This window comes from Myodes glareolus, chromosome 19 (genome assembly GCF_982192425.1).
Source record: "Myodes glareolus chromosome 19, mMyoGla1.1, whole genome shotgun sequence".
Classification (NCBI taxonomy): domain Eukaryota; kingdom Metazoa; phylum Chordata; class Mammalia; order Rodentia; family Cricetidae; genus Myodes; species Myodes glareolus.
In genome coordinates, this window is record NC_142044.1 from 45,740,983 (window position 1) to 45,758,713 (window position 17,731).

The 17,731-nt window shown below is 46.0% G+C and overlaps 1 protein-coding gene across 3 annotated transcripts in view; it reads right to left on the minus strand.

Annotated features, from left to right (window-relative positions):
• Nucleotides 1-16,165, minus strand: part of Pacsin2 (protein kinase C and casein kinase substrate in neurons 2) — a 102,942-nt gene extending 86,777 nt beyond the window's left edge. For 2 of the 3 annotated variants that reach the window (XM_085678502.2, XM_085678500.2), the window contains exon 1: nt 16,026-16,165. The gene's annotated coding sequence lies outside the window, so the exon portion shown is untranslated. Of the gene's footprint in view, nt 1-804; nt 828-16,025 lie in introns of those variants that run through there. The other variant, XM_048444999.3, reaches the window with a different exon arrangement.
• Between the last annotated feature and the right edge of the window lie 1,566 nt (nt 16,166-17,731).

Here is a 17,731-nt window from a genome sequence, read left to right on the forward strand (position 1 = left end):
CAGGCAGTGTAAGAGCCAGCCATGATAAGCTAAATATGAACAGATCACCCAAAGGAAGTTCTTTACTTCCAACCATTATCACCTGCCAGAGTAGGACTCAGCCATCAATAAGTTTAATGGAGGCCTGAGTCTCAGTAGTTTACCCTGAAGCAATACCTGGTAGCAGGAAGAACCATAAACTGAGATTATCAGAACACCACCCAAGAACAGACCATCCAAAGGAAATGCCTAAAGTTCCAACCACTGTAGATAGGATCACCTGCCAGCACACACTCACCAGGACACCGCTAGACAAATGTCAGCCAATCAGGGGTCCTGAACCTCAGAAACCCCTCACTCCCACCTTTACTACTATAAAAACCCAACTCAAACTGAGCTCGGGGCTCTCCGTTTATTCTAATACGCTGGACATGCGGAGGGACTGAGTTTGCAAAGTTGATAAAATAAAGACTCTTTGCTTTTACATCCGGGACTCGGTCTCCTTGTTGGTTTTTGGGGGTCTGCGCGGATTTGGGCCTAACAGCTTGGTGCAGCAGTTTTTTACCCAACCATACGATAACCCCATCAGCACCCCACGAGAAAGGTAAAGTGGGGGCTGTAGAGGTGGTTTAGCTGTTAAGAGAGTTTACTATTCTTTTTTTGTTTTTGTTTTGTTTTGTTTGAGATAAGGTTTCTCTGTGAAATAGCCCTGGCTGTCCTGGAACTTGCTTTGTAGACCAGGCTGGCCTCAAACTCTGCTCTCATCCCTCTGCCTCTGCTGGGATTAAAGACGTGTGCCATGCTGCCACCACCCAACAGGCTTACTGTTCTTGAAGAGAGTCTGGGCTTGGTTTGTAGCATCCACATCAAGCAGCTCACGACTGCCTCTTACTCCAGTTCCAGGAGGCCCACAGCGTTCTTCTGGCCTCTGTGGCTACCTGCACAAATGCCAGGCATATAAACTCCCACAGGTACACATACATGCAAATATACAAATAAGAAGTAGATCCCACAACAAACAGTACAGCCAAGGTGAAGTCAGAGCAGCCTAACAGCAGAACATCCTAATGAGACACCACACATTCTATACTCCAAAGCACCCAGCTGTGTCAAGACCCAAACTCAAAGGCAGCTATTACCTGTTTGGAAACATGGCCCTCCAAAAGGGTGAGCAACCTAGGCCCTCAATAAGGACAATCCCCCACCAACAGCAACAGTGTGCAGAGGGGGTGGGAGTAAGGTTTGCAGCTTTTGTAGGTCCTGGAAGAACTAGCAATTAGCCAACTCCATGCCAAAGAGGAAATCTATACAGTCCCCAGTAGGCTGAGCTTGTACTCCGAGTTTATACTGCCTTTCGGAAGGCAGGGTTATGAGAAGTCCTTCTACATTCATAAGAAAGGGCATAAATTATCTTATAATAATAAACTATTATATAATATTTAATAATATTAAATTATTTCTAAATGTCATAAACCTAGACATTCCCAGCAGAAGTAGAAGACAGAGCAGCTCAGGTCTAAAACAGTAATTCTGGAAATGAACACAAAGAAGATCTTCAGGGAAGGCTGGTTGAGCTTTAATATAGGTGATAACCAGCTCTCGGCTCCAGCTCCCATCAAGCTTTTAATATAGGTGACAACCAGCTCTCGGCTCCAGCTCCCATCAAGCTTTTAATATAGGTGATAACCAGCTCTCGGCTCCAGCTCCCATCAAGCAACTTAGAATTTACACCTATAAGAGTAAAAAGAAATTCAAAATGAAATACAAGCTGCATATTGCGAAATAACAGGATTGGTAAGTAGAGTCAGGAGGTAAAGACACTTGCTGTCAATCTTGATGACCTGAGTTAGATCCCATCAAGAACCAACTCAAGGCTATCCTGTGACCTCCACATGTGAGCCCTGGCACTCCTTCATCCACACACATATAGAAACAAATGCCAAAAAAGTTTTTAAGAACAAGATAATAAAGGATAATATTTATTACAGGAACCATTTCCCTTGGAAATGTTCTTAAAGGAACACCCATCATAGACTCCTGTGACCTCACCATACTCATTTCCCCATAATATACGGTGTTCAGGTATAGCCTTCTGGTCCTCTGTAAGGTCCTGTTTCCATGACAGACCCAGCCTTTAGGCCCAGGTGTAAGAAGCACAAGCAGCTTCATAGAATAGCAAGAGAAGTCCTTGCCCCGGTGCAGAGCAAAGCCTCCAGCTTCAGCAAAGAGCAAAGTCTGGGTTAGGAGCTGCTGGAGGACTGGGTCCGCCCTGTCCCATGCCATGCTACCCTGCTGAGCTGAGATTTCTCAAGAAAATAAAATGGTCTCTAGGGACAGCCACAGGGAGTGTCACTGGCCATCCAATTTAGCTGAAAAGTTCCCACCCAGCCCCTGCCAGAGCCTTTGCCACACACAAGCAAAGTTCAGCCTGTTGCTAAGGCAACAGAGACTCAGGCATGTTTAGGCATCTGTAGAAACCAAGCCAAAGTACAATTTCCACACTTGTGATAAAAAACACAGGCTGCCAAGCACACAGCCAAGCATTACTCTTAAATTTGGTCTTATTGACAGAATAAACAGGGGTGGGGAAGCAGGAAGCTCCCAGTGCCTAGCAGAGCCAACAGTCAGGCTAGCCCCAGAGGGCTGGCACTAAAAACCTGCTTGTGCCAGGGAACAAAGGCCTGTTATGCCCCTGTGTTGTCTGAGATGGTTTCCTCTCGTTTTACCTCCATATGGACTAGTCTTTTGCTTCAGTTCAGCTGTGATCAACAGCTTTATGAAAAGAGGAACTAAGATTGAGAGTTTTGCCCATGGTGAGGCCAGATATGTGAAGAGGAAACTGCTTCCATGGGAGGGGTGGATGTGGGAGGCTCAACTGTCCAAGGTGAGAACAGAAGTGGGCTAGTCTGGTCATAAGCTCCATACCAGGAACCCCCACGCTATCCATCCATGAAACACGCGCATGCGTATGCACACACAAACCTTGTCCTTTGCAAACCCTGAGAAATGAGCAAATAGGGCACTTCTTAGTCTTCCATAAGACAGTAAAAGGTGAAAAAGTCAGCCAATGGGAAACGACACAGTAGACTTCAGCAAAGAATGAACAAACAAGCAAACAGTAACAACAGAAACACGAGTAGGTTACATAACTCTGGTAGAGTGCCTATCTGTAGCAGTGAAGAGAAGCTGAAGCATCTGTGAGAATGGCACCCCTGTCACAAAGGCAAAGTCCAAAGGTTATGTGACTCCAGACTGCCATGACCTCTGAATGATTCCGGTGCCAACAGCCTTGCCCAGTCCTTCCCAATTCACAGACTGCAAATGTGGAGATGCAAACCAGGACAAGCATGATCAGCTACTGTGGTTCTGAGCAGTCTGACCCCTCACAGCCTTCGGGAAGAGGACCACTTGCTCACCTCACTGGTAACAAGTAGAAGTAGCAGTAAGACTTCTTCCATCTTTTTAGTGCTTAGTGCTAGGAACTGACCATGCTCACAGAATCTTTACTACTAAGCTACAACCCAGCCCCCTCCCCCAAAAAGGGCTTGCTTGTTTCATGTTGGTGAAAGGAAAGCATCCCCTGCAAGAAGAGTCCACCCAGATTAGGAAGGGAATGTGACTCATTCAAGAAACCCTCATGAGAGTTTATCTCGTGGATACTGCAAATTCCAAAGACCAAGACACCCAACAGGAAGAAAACCCAGGGTTTTCTTTAGCCTAAAATTCTAGAAAAACAGACTTACAAGAATTCAAGTCTCAAAGCACTCTAAAGTGTGTACAGCTTTAAAGCCATTCCTGGGAATTTCTTTTCGGGAACTAATTACATAGACAGGAAGGAAAGAAGGGAGAAAGGGAGGGAGGAAGTAAGTCAGGAAGGAAGAAAGGAGAGAGGGAAGGAAGGAAGGAAGGAAGGAAGGAAGGAAGGAAGGAAGGAAGGAAGGAAGGAGAGAGGGAAGGAAGGAAGGAAGGAAGGAAGGAAGGAAGGAAGGAAGGAAGGAAGGAAGGATTGTCAACTACAAATTCATCTAATTAGCAAAAAAGTGGAAATAATCTAAAATGCCCAGCACCAGGGAATGTTTCAATCCCATACAGCCAACAAGAGAACACTGGAAATCTTTTAAGAGGCTGGAGATGTGGCTCACTTGGCAGAATGCTTGCTTGCAAGAGCTAGGCCCTAGATCTGATCTCCCAACACTGCAAAAGAAAAAATACTCAATGAGGGCATTTAGGGCAGACATGGTAACATGGGGGAGAAAAAGAAAAAGGCATGGGCCATCTAGTATCTAGATTCTAGACAGTTCAGCAGATAAGGGCACTTGTTCCCAAGCCTGAAAATAAGAAGCTGAGCCCCAGTACTTCTGTAAAAGCAAAACGAAACAAAAAAAAATTCTTCAAGTTGCCCTTTGGCCTCTGCATGGCATACCATGGTAGACACACATACACATGCACACACACAGAGGGGAGGGGGAATATAATTTTTTTTAATACTCAGTCATTTGGCACAAAAAATGGCAATTAGTTCAAGCATAACCATCAAGTACCTAAGCCAAGTGTGATGATGGCACAGGCCTGTAACCCCAGCAGGATCTTGAGTCTGAGGCCAGCCTGGGCTACACAGTGAAACCCTGTAAGCAAAGCCACACAGTCAGAACATATGCTCTCAGGTATCCACTCAAATGATCATCTAACATCACAAGAACCAAGTAAGTTCTCCCTCAGCTGCCTCCTCAGGGCAACTGTGGAAGATGGAGCAACAGCACCCACCAGGCCTCTGGAACTCTGAGAACCCTGCTCCTCCACCCTCTGACCTCATCAACTGGGAGTGTTGCATGTGGCTGACCTAGTCCTAGCTTGTGATAGCTCCATTCCTACCCTTATAAATTCCCTGGTTTTGTAAACTGAATTTTCAGGTTTTCTTAATTGGGTTAGTTGTTAACATGGCCTGCCTTAAATGAAAAACACATAATTTGCCCCATTTCTATGTTCCTCAGAGGCAGGGAGGAATTTTTAAAGATCCTTTTCACAATTAAGGGCAAGAGACTCAGAATATTTATTCAAGGTGGCAAGATAAAGGAACACTGGTATGGGCTTCAGGGTCAGCTCTGACACCAACCCTCTGAAGGTCACTTTTCTGACCTTTGGGCTGATTACTCCTGGATGAAGTGGGGTGTTCACCAACTGGTTGGAAGAACTCAATGGGCAGAAATGTAAAACTTCCATGGTCTCTCAGAAAATCCAGAACACAGTGTACCCCATGGCTACTGGTTCTGTCACCAACCATGCCAATCTTCCCATGGCACATGCCCAGCCTCCTTATCTGATGATATATTTGCTGGTACAGAGGTCACAAGTACTTAATTAAAAACATCATCACTCTCAAGCTAACTGGTGCCCAGGCAAGCCAGCTTCAGCAAACCAGTGAGCTACAAAATCCACTAATAGCGGGCTTGGAGGTCTGCGTGGGAAGAGAGCCTGACCACAATTCACAGTCTTGGCACACTCAGCTAGAGACAGCATAATTTGATATAATGAAACACAAACATAGTTCGAAGTCTGAAAATGTTCATAAACTACAATTTGAGCATCATTTTAAAACAATAAAGTTTCATTTCATTCAAGAGACAACTTAGAAAACTAGTCACAGCTGATTCTAGACACCATAGACTACCCTGCAGGTCCAGGCGAAGGCCCTGTGACTGTCTACCCTCATGTGGAGTCTAGGTTAGTGGCCTCAAAAAAGCCACTGACCCTTCCAATTCTATCTCTTTTTGTCTTTCTTCTGAATCATGAACAAGGGAAACCAACAACCAATAAAGCTATTCTGAAATCAAAATGAAAGCTATGGGAAAGTTCATAGTCAACTACCAATAGTGCACAGCCAAGTTACACTGATAACACACTTAACCTAAATTATAAAGTCAATTAAAACTTAAACATTAATTCTGAAAGTAAAAGGGTAAGAGCACAGTTCAGAACCCCGATTCCACAGCTTGAGCTATTGCTGCTTCATGTAAGTTTAACCCTATTTCCGCCATGGATCCCTGTGCACACAGCTTGATCCTTGATCTTCTCAAGTCTTTTCTCATCTTGGATGTCACATTCACCCAGTCACATCCTCCCTTCCCCCTAAACACTAGGTACAATCACAGCAACATTCTTCATCACTGGGACAGGCCTGTATGACCATCACATTAAACTCAAGCACAGCATCATCAAGCCAGGAGGCAGGGCAGGGCTGTACTCAAACACAGGCAGGATGCACCCATCTTCTGTTTGTTTTGAGACAGAGTTTCTCTGTGTGGTCATGGCTGTCCTGGAACTCACTCTGTAGATCTGCCTGCCTCTGCCTCCTGAGTGCTGGGATTAAAGGAATCCACCACCACCACCTGGCTAGGATAAAGATTCCTAGTCTCACTCCCATCAAGGGGACAGAAGCAACAAAACCTCAGAGTAGTGCAATGAAGAGAACATATGTCCTGCCAAGGTCATGAGAATCCACAAAGGGGCTCATCCATACTGGTGACCCTGATAGCATCCCTGTGAACCAAAAAATGTCCTAATGAGTACTCTGGCTCAAGAAAAAATAATACATTTGTAAAAGAACTGGATAAAATAAATTCAATACAAGTACTTTAGGGTTTTACTTAATTTACAAATTTACCTGAGTGATACAAAATGACTAAGTACCATGGACTGAGCTCTGGGTCTGTGACTGCACATCACCTACCACACTCCAAATTCCCATACTCAAATTCTAGTGTCAATATCATGATATTAAGAGGTGGAGCCTTAGGAAGCAAATTAGGTCACGGGGGTGAAGTCCCCAAGAATGAGCTTAGTGCTCTTTCTTAAGAGGGCACTCGGGCCAGGCAGTGGTGGCACATGTCTTTAATCCCAGCACTCAGGAGGCAGAGAGACATGAGGGTCTCTGTGAGTTTGAGGCCAGTCTGGTCTACAGAGCAAGTTCCAGGAGGTGCTCCAAAGCTACATAGAGAAACTAGGTCTCAAATCCCCTCCCCAGTCAGAGAGCTTCCTTACCCTCATTCAGCTGTATAAGAGTAGCACCAGAGGTTGGATCTATAACCCAGAAGAGAGCCCAACACTAATGCACCCTCACCTCAGGCTTCCAGACTCCAGAACTTTGAGGAACAAAGGAACAAGATTTGTGCTTTTATAAGCAAATGCTAGAGCACTATGTTACAGCAGTTTAAAATAAGACACCTAGTCTCTGAAACGTTGAACCATTTGACCAGGCGTGGCGTCTACCTAGTGGTAGACCTAGACCAAGGGTTGTCTGGCTCTAAATCTATGCTTCTGATCCCTAGTTCATTGCTGCACTATTGCCTTTTCTCATCTGCAGGAGCCAGCCTTACAGACTTGTGAGAGTAAGCCAATCAAAATAAAAACAGGACCCAGGCTACATGAACACCCTCCCCACCCCAACAGCATAAGTGAACATTTAGACAATAGAGCTGAATCAATGACTGAGGTCAACGCTCCCTGGAAGCCCCTTTCTTACAAAATTAAACCACTGCTTCTTAGGAGCTGCTAAGGCAATCCTCAAGACTTTGAGGACACTGGTGAGCACGGAGAGAAGGAGCAATCAGATTCACACCTCTCCCATCCACTCCCTGACTTCTCAACTGGCCTCAGTTCTGCTAAGGTCATTCTGCCCATACCCTGGAAGGCTCCCACTGAATCTACTCTCTAGAGAAAAGTCTAGACCCTAGCCATGTCCTACAAAGAGCACATCCTGAAACTGTCCTCCCACCACACTCAACAAACCCACACACCACATGCATCCCACTTGCATCCACATTCTTGATGACTCTGGAGCTCACTTCTGGCAAAGACCTCCTCGTTGGAGTTAGGTTCTGTAGCATGCTGAGCAAAGCCAGACCAGTCCTTCTCTATATCTCTTTCCAGGTCGACCCATTTCTATCTGGTACTGTCATAGTAAAACATAATTATTCTAGACCCAGCTGTTTCTATAAGGCATGAGACCTTAATCCTGGAATCCTAGAGTTAGGAGCTGAACCAGACACCAAGATCTTTACATAACAGTAGCCAGAATGCACCTCTTCAATCCACCTTGCCTATTCTCCCTTCACACACAGATGTCCCAGACAACTAAGATACATTCCAAATGTTCTCAGGCCAAGGAGAGTTGTCAAGTAAAACCCCTCTAATATAAACTCTAAAATCGTTAAGACAAGAAGATGAGTTCAAAGCCTGCCAGGCTATGTTCTCTCTTTAAAAAAAAACAGGACTATTGGGACTGGACTGGAAAGACAGCTCAAGGTGGCTCAATAGTTTTAATTTTTTTTGTTTTTTGTTTTTCAAGACAGGGTTTCTCTGTAGTTTTGGGTCCTATCCTGGAACTAACTCTTGTAGACCAGGCTGGCCTTGAACTCACGGAGATCTGCCTGCCTCTGCCTCCTGAGTGTTGTGATTAAAGGTGTGCGCCACCACTGCTTGGCAAGACGGTTCAATAGTTAAGAGCACACATTATTCTTCCAGAGGTCCCACATGGAAGCTCACAACTGTCTATAATTCCAGTTCCAGGAGCTTTGATACCCTCTTCTTACCTAATTGGACAACAGTCAAACATGTGGTACACATATATACATGCAATTGAAACACTCAGACATAAAACAAATAATTTAAAAAACAAAGGGACTATGAAGATGGCTCTGCATAAGGGTAATCAAATACAGGCCTGACAACCTGAATTTGATCCCCAATCACACTAGACAACAAATAAAAAACCAGGTTCCCAAGGGTTGTCCTCAGACCTCCACAAGTACAGGCCTGCAGAAAATCACACACATTAAAAACACAAAGTAAGCACACACCTTTAATCCCAACATTCAGGAGGCAGGGAAAGGTAAATCTCTGTGAGTTTGAGACCGTATGCATCTAAGAAGAAAGCAGAAAGCCAATAGAAGGAAAAAAAAAAAAACAATGTATGGTGCCAGCTCCTGATGAGAGTGAGTCGTTGTGAATACTAGTGGAGTCAGTGAAGGTTTGTGGCAGGTGCATTCTGCACCCTGCTGCATAAGAGCAGCAGACTGGTGCTCCCAGGCTATTTCAGATCTTACTGTCAGGTAGCCTCACTTCCTCACCAGGCTCTACTTTAATAATTATCTACTGCTTAACATTTCAGAACTGACTGTTTGCCATTAACCTCTACCAAGTTTCTCCACAAGGTAAATCCTTTCCTGGGGAGGCTTCTCGTCTCATAAAGCAGAGCTGTATATGATTGCTCTGTATGTGTAGTATTTAAAGAACCCACTTGAAATTAGCAAATATAGACACACCCACACCTTTTATTTTATGCACATGCATGTTTGCCTGCATGTGTGTACCACATGCATGCAGTACCCACAGAGACCAGAAAAGGATGTCAGATCATCTACAACCAGAGTTAACAAGAGGTTGTTAGCCACCATGTGGGTACTGGGAGTTGAACTCTGGTTCTCTGGAAAAGGAACAGTGCTCTTAACCACTGAGCCATTTTTCTAGCCCACAGACACTTTTTCCATGCCACAATCACAAACTAGTTGGCTGTCTCCTGACAAGCATCAGGATCACATGATAGGAGGACAGGGGACTCCTCCATACTAACCATGCTTGAGGGAGACTCTACTCAATACAGTACTACAAATGCCAATGCCTGAGTAACCAACACATCTGACCAGGTTGTTTATTTTCATCAGAAATAGGCCAGTGAAATGATGTCTTAGTCACTGTTCTATTGCTGTGAAGAGACACCATGAACAAGGCAACTCTTACAAAAGGAAGCATTTAATTGTAGCTGGCTTGTGGCTTCAGACGTTTATCATCACAGCAGAGAACATGGTGGCAGGCGTGGTGCTCGAGAAGTAGTTGAGAGCTACATCCTGATCCTTATGCCGAGCCTGAGATTGGGCCTGGCATGGACTTTTGAAGCCTAACCCTAGTGATACACTTCCCTCAACAAGGCCACATCTCTTAAGCCTTCTCAAATAGTGCCACTCCCTGATAACTAAGCGCATTCAGATATATGAGCCTAGAGAAACCATTCTTATTCAAACCACTACAGATAGCTTGGCAGGTAAATGCACTTGTTGTGCCCATACACACATACACACACATGTACACGGAATAATATTTTTTAAAAATAAGGGGGAGAAAGTCATTTAACCTGCGCAGTTTTTAAGTTTCCTGTCCTTTCTTAAACACTTGCTTTTTATACAGTTGAGACTCTGTGATATAATAAACAATCCGTAAAGCACTAGGAACCTGACAGAGTCACAAGAAGCCACTGTTGGGACAGTCATGGTCACTGGTTATTTGAATGAGAAGGGCACCCTTAGACTTTTATGTTTGAATGCCTGGTACCCAGTCTATGGAACTGTTTAGGAAGAATTAGGAGGTGTGGCCTTAGGAAGAGGTGAGGCACTGGGAGAGAGTTTTTAGCTTACAAAAATCCATGCCACCATTCCCAACATACACTCATACACACACTCTCTCTGCTTCCTACTTTCTGATCAAGACGTGAGCTCTTAGCTGTTCCTACCACCATGCCTTTGCTCTGCCATCATGGATTCTAACCCTCTCTTTCAGTAAAGTTGCCTTGGTCAAGGTGCTTTAGCACAGCAACAGAAAAAAAAGTAAGATCAACACAATTCATACCCAACTTCAAATTACTTGGGGATTCTGGCTCAGGGAGGCCATATTTGGGTAGGTCAACTCTATGACTTGAGATTTTTTTGTTTCAAGACAGGGTCTCACTGTGTAGCAGTGGTTGTCCTGTAACTTACTCTGTAGACCAGGCTGGCTTCCAACACACAGAGATCCACCTGCTTCTGCCTCCCACGTGCTGGAATTTAAAGGCATGTACCACCAGGTCTGACTCAATTTCTAATTTCCACTTAACATTTATTAACTTCACAGCTTTCTCAAGCGCTAAACAACTGAGAAGTAATCATTTAAATATATTCTTTAATCAACAAAAATTTTAAAAACCAACATTAAATAAGTCTACCCAAAACCCTCCAATTCTACAAATTTTCCCCTCTGAAAAAGTCTGAAAACAAAAGGGGGCTAGAGATGGCTCACTAGTTAAGAGCACCGGTTGTTCTCTCAGAGGACCCAGGTTCAATTCTTAGCACCTATATGGCAGCACATAACTGTCCATAATTCCAGCTCCAAGAAATCAAAACACACACATGGTGCAAGCAGAATACTAATATACATAAAATAAAAAGTAAAGGTTAAAAGACATTTTAAAAAATAAAACAAGTAAGTTCTTCATCATCAAGACCGCAAGGTATTTAGGATTCAAATTCCAAAGGAAAAACAGTCCTTCAGTGGACAAACAAAACTTCTTTTCCCAGTGACATTCAAGGATATTTATGATGCCAACAACTCATCATGACAACCACCAAGGGAACAGAACCTAACAGAAAAACCCCAAGTTGGCATCCAGGAACCCAAGTTCTGGACCCAGAATGGACTCTACAACACAACGGCCAGGACTGACACCACTTTCTTTAACACAAATCACTCAAATGTTTGAGTACAAAATAATGGGAGGACAACCCTTTGGAATGTGTGTCCTCCAGTATGTACGTAATTATTAGCTCCAAGATGTCAAGGAAAACAGGATTACAGATTCCCTGAGGCAAGAGTCAGCTTAGAAAGCTATGCTCACCACCCCACCACCATGTCAGGAGGAAGACAGCTTAGGGCTGGAATGTGGCAGTCCTTACTCTGGATGCTGGCCCCCAAGTTGTCCACACATGTGCTTCTTTTCCTGGGGTGGGGAGAGGGTGTCTCATAACTGTTGTCAGAATTTCAAAGGTTAAGAACTTCTAAGTCGGGCTGGAGCGATGGTTAAGAGCACTGGCTGCTCTTCCAAAGGTTCTGAGTTCAATTCCCAGCAACCACATAGTAGCTCATAACCATCTGTAATGAGATCTGGTTGCCTCTTCTGGCCTGCAAGTATACATGCAGGCAGAACAAAAAAGAACTTCTAAGCCCCTCATCTTACAAATATAAATACTGAGACCCTGAGGTGCATATCATCCTAACCTCATAGTGGAGGGAAGGCTATAAAGAGTCCAGGGTTTCTGGTCTCCATCCATCTCCCACTCTGTCATCTGGTATTCTAGGAATGGAGAAAAATTACATTAAAGTAAATGTAATGGTTCAAGCCTGAAATATCAGCACTTGAAGGGCTGAGGCAGGAAGACTGCCTTGATTCTGAGGCCAAGAACAGCCACACAGTAAGTTCCAGGTTCAGATCCTGCCTCAATATCCCAGCAAGGTTCCTTTCTAAGATGGTCACTGAGGACTCTAATAGCTGTTACCACTGTATCCTGCCGCTGAACCTCCTTCTCCATCTAGTTCAGTGCCTGAACTCAAGAAATGTGTGAATATTTTTAAGACTGAAATTTTTTAATGAGCTAGAGGCACAGCTTAGTGGTAGATAGCTTTCCCAGTTCCATTCCCAGAACCGAAGCAGAGGAAACTTGGGGGAGGGCGAGTAAAGAATGAAAAAGCAGAGGTTGGGAGTACGGTTCAGAAGGTAAAGGTACCTGCCATCAACCCTTACTTACAGCCCGAGTAAAATCCCCAGAATCCACAGGATAGAAGAGAAAACTGACGAGAACTAACTCCTACAGTTCCGACTGCCACATGCACACTGTGGCATATCCAAACACACACACTAAATAAATGATTTATCTTTTTCAAAATAGAAGTTTTTATTTTTTTAAAATGAAAATTAAAAATCTGGACAGGGAGAAACAGTCCAGCAGGTAAAGACACTTCCTGCCAAGCCTGACAATCTGAATTTCATCCCTGCTAACCACATATAGAGGAGAAAAACAACTCCTGCAAGTTGTCCTCTGACCTCCACATGTACATCATGGTATATGCATACATGCATGTATGTATACATACACACACACACACAATAAATAAAATGTCTTTTAAAAAGATGCAAACCTTGGCCAGGCTGGGGTGGCGCACGCCTTTAATCCCAGCACTTGGGAAGCAGAGCAGGCGGATCTACAAGGCCAGCCTGGTCTACAAGAGCTAGTTCCAGGACAGGCTCCAAAAGCTACAGAGAAACCCTGTCTCGAAAAACAAAAAAAAAAAAAAAAACAAAAAAAAAAGATGCAAGCCTCTTGATCTTGATTTAACAGCTGTCTCAAGTAGTTAGTAACCGCACGGATGCTAAAAATGTCTGGTTGCGTAGAATACCTGGAGAACTATCTTTGTTGACATAGGGTCTCCCTACACAGTCAAGTTGGCCTCAGACTAGAGACTTGTCTACTTCAGGCTCCCAAAGGGTAGGATTACAGGCAAGTAGCCAGTGTCAGAACTATTCTACATGCGTGAGTGTACATATGCAGGCCAGGGGTTGATATCAGGTACCTTCCTTGATCACTGTTGACTGCATTTTTTTAAGATTTCTTAATTTTATGTGTATAAATGTTTGCTTGCATGCATGCACATGCACCATGTACATGTCTGGTGCCCTCAGAAGTCAGAAGTGCAAGGTCCCCTGGGACTGGAGTTACAGATGGTTATGGTACCATGTAGGTGCTGAGAATTAAACCCAGGTCCTCTCCATAAGAGTAACAAATGCTCTTAGACACTGAGCCATCTCCCCACCCCCTCCTTACTGTTTTGCTGGGAGTTAGAACTCAAGTGTCAAGTTTCCTGACTGAACCATCCCCCAGCCCTAGGAGACCTATTCTTTTAAGATGGTCTCTCATCAGCACAACCAATGAATATTAAAAATCAGAAAAAAATTCTCAAACAGCTATCCCAAAGACCACCACTGAGAGCCACCAGGAACAAGTTAAGGCCCACTCTCAGGGTTACCTTCAGGTGTGAGGAGGGTGAGCAGAGGTCACAAAGGACTCTGTTCCTAGTATGCAAATCGACTCAGTAGCTAAGCCCTGCCTTCCTTGGCTGCCTTCAGGTATGCAGCTGTGGTTCCAAACAACTGGAAAAACACTGAGCAGCCGCCACTACAGCTCATGTGAACACAGTTATTACCTACATAATCTAAAGAGTGGCTTCCAGAAGACCAAGTACAATGGGATGGTAGATAAGGCAGGCCAGAGACACCTGAGTTTCAGGTGATATTGGTCAGAAGAGCACTTTGGCCTGCTTCACGAGGTGTCACAACAGTTAGCAATTTTACTACTATTATTTGATATTCCATAACATCCTGCAAGGATCGAATGATGACTCTTTTCAGAAGCAGGAAGTCTAAGAATCAGGCCTTAACCCATCAACATGGAGTTTCAGGGAAAAGAATAGAAAGATTAAGGGTGGTCAGGTATGGTGTTACACGCATTTAATCTCTGTGAGTTCCACGTCTGCTAGTCTACATAGTGAGACTCTCTGTCTAAAAAACAAAACAGACAAACAAACAAAATCCCACAAAACTAAGGGAAAATGCCTCTGTTCCCCCTAGAAACGCCTGGCCACCAGGAATCTGTGCTGGCTGTCAGTACAAGGGAAGGCCTCTATCAGGCAGGATGGAAACATAGATGTTGTATCTTACATACACACACTTTTGGATTAATTATTACGTTCAGACAAAACAAGTTGTAGTTCCCCAAAACACATAAACTAAACTACCACTTCTATTCAAATGAGTAGTTATTCTTTAAAAATGTCGCACAGTTATGGGCTGGTGGTGGCGCTCCAAGGCAGGGACAGGCGGATCTCTGTGAGTTTGAGGCCAGCCTGGTCTACAGATCGAGTTCCAGGACAGCCAGGGCCACACAGAGAAACCCTGGGGGGGGGGGGGGGGGGAATTCTGCACAGACTGAATTGACCTAATCAGTGTTCTACTCCTTTGTGCTCAATTACTTTCCCAAGCAATATGTACCCATCAGCCTAATGGTCAGTTTCTTTAAAGCCTCCAGACGACAGGGCAAAGAAACACACATCACACAAGTTTTTCTTTGTAGTGGCCTCGTGACTCAAGGAGCATAGTTTCACCAAGAGACCGCCAAACTCTACAGTTGAGTGTAAATGCACAGACCAAAGTATTTCAAGTCAAGAGAGTCCCAACTACACGGGAACTCATTCAGTGCTTCTGTGAAAAGCTAATTCCAAATGCCCTACGACGGAAAACAGGCTAACACAAAACACTGCCCACCTGGATGATCCCTTTGCGAGGGGCTCCAAGCTGTCAAATGCACAAAGAACAGAACTTAAGCAAACGGAAAAACCTGCAGTGGGGGAGGAAGGTGTGAGCTCACATCCACAACTCAGGATTAAATAGATTCACATCAGGACAGAGCGGGAGTGTTTGTTAAACAGCGTAATGAGTAGCCCTGGAGACCGTCAGCAACCTACTCCCCTTAATCACAAAACCTCAGAACAGCTGCGGTCAAGGAAAGACGGCCAGAGCCAGGAATGGTGTGCACACCCCGGACCAAAGCCGTCTTCCCTTGAGAACCCAACAAGAACGCAGCATCCCTGGGGTGTGTCTCCTTCCAGGTCTAATCTCTAAAGCGTTGAGGTCCCCAGCCAGCCCCTCCGATCCACTCCTGGGGGGGGGGAGCAAAGCCGACTTTCTCAGAGTGGGGCCCGCAAGCCTGGGGAGAGAAGAACGCGGCTTTTGAGTTCCACGGGAGGAGAGAGGTAGTTGATATTTCGGATCCAATGAGTCTAGAAAACTATCAAAGTCAAAAGGACAGCATCCAGCCTTTCCTGCCTCGCCACACACCCCTAGGTCATGTTCTCCAGGCAGGCTTGGCTTTCACCACCGCGGACACCGAATGTGGGAAGGACGGAAATGGAAAGCGGACAGTCCGCAAAGCGCCCCCAGGAGTGCGTCCGCATGGGTCCCGCCCGCTCCGGCCGCCCCTCAGGCCTCCCCGGCTCCGCCCGCCGGCTCGTGGCCCCTCTCGCGCGGACTAGAAGTTTCGAGCGGCGCGGCCCCGCGCGCTCGGCCCCGGCGCGGCCTGACAAGGGTAAGCGCGGCCACCGACCCGCGTTCCAACCGTCGCGGCGTACCCCCTCACCTCGGCCGCCGCTCGCCTCGGGTTCCGCTACGCACGCCGCCCCGGCCGGGCTGCGACACCGACCCCTTTTCCGTTCCGCTCCGGCCGCGCTGCCCGGCCCTGCCCAGACCCGCCGCGGCTTCTGCCGCCAGCCGAGACCGCGCCGCCCCCGCCGCGCCCGCTGTGCTCGCCCTATTGGCCGCCTGGATTCAGGCCCCGCCCTACATCTCCCTCGACGCTCCGGATTGGACAGATCAGAGTTGAGGCGGCACGCCCCCAAGCGCGCTCAAGGGGACTACCCTGGGTGAGTATTAGCGGCCTCCCCTGTCAGTCAAAGAGGAGCGCCTACTTAAGACGCTGAGAGGCCAGCACGGGTCACTGCCCCGGAGCTCCCCGGTAGGATTTTCTCCGGCGGGCCGGAGTTATGTGGTTTTCCTAGCACCTGGGAGCCTTGCCGTGCCTGACTGGGAATTCAGATAAGGTGGACTTTCAGAAAGTTTCCTCGGATCTGGAGAGAGTGCTGCTTTTCCAGAAAACCCGGATTCCATTCCAAGCGCCCATAAGGCGCTTCATCACTATCGGGTATTCCAGTCCAGGAAATCTGACGCCCTCTTCTGGCCTTTGAGGGCACCAGGACGCACGTGGTGCGAAAAGACATGAGCAAACATACACGTAATTCTTTCTTATTTAAAAAGTTTCCTCCGGGCCAGGAGTGGTAGCACATGCATGTAATACCAGCTATCAGGAGGCAGAGGCGAGAGGATGTCTTTGCGTTCTGGGTCTACACGTGTTCCAGGCTAGCCAACGCTAGCTACGCTAGCCCTGTCAACAAAAAAGAGGAAGTGGAGTGGAGTGGAGAAACTTCCCTCCAGAGGACAGAGATAATGGCCCTTAGGGCACCAGGCAGAGTACAGACCTTTTGGTTCTTACAGTAGCCCTACCTGATAAGGTCTTAGCCCCTGGAGCAGAAGGAAATGATACTGAGTCAAAATGGCTAATGACTTCCTGAGCACTGTCTCACACATCTGAGGGAGGGTCTGAGAAGCTGAGAGCAGGTAACTTTCTGGGTACTGTGGTGTAAAGAGTTAAATAGCAGTGAATAATGGCTTCTGATCCCAGTTCTCAACAAGCTAACACAGAAGAATGGCTGAGAGTTCCAGGCCAGCCTGAGAACAGAGTAAAACGCTGATTAGAAAAGGAGTAAATGGCCTGGCAAGCCAGGGTTACGTCTAAAGACACTGACATAAATGAGTAAATGAGCCCCAGTGGGAGGTGCCTTTAATCCCAGCATTCGGGAGGCAGAGGCAGGTGGGAGGCAAAGGCAGGTGGATCACCCTTAGGCAGATGGCTGAGGTCAGCCTGCCTGGTCTACAGAGTGGGTTCCAGAATAGGCTCCAAAGCTACACAGAGAAACCCTGTCTCAAAAAAGAAAAAAAAAAAGAGTAAATGAAGCTAGATATGGTGATATATGTCTATAATCCCAGCACTTGGGAAGACAAAGACAAGAGAATCATTGAAAGTTCAAAGTCATCCTGGGATATGTAATGAGAGCCAGTCTCAACCTCCCTGCAAACAAAACTGTACAGAAAAGGCAGGTGTGGTGGCACAGCACTTGGGAGGTAGAACAGGGGGTCAGACATTCAAGGTCATCCCAGCTACCTATGAAGTCCAAGGTCAACTTGGGCTAGAGGAGACCCCGTCTTAAATGAAAGTGTGCTGGGTTTTTG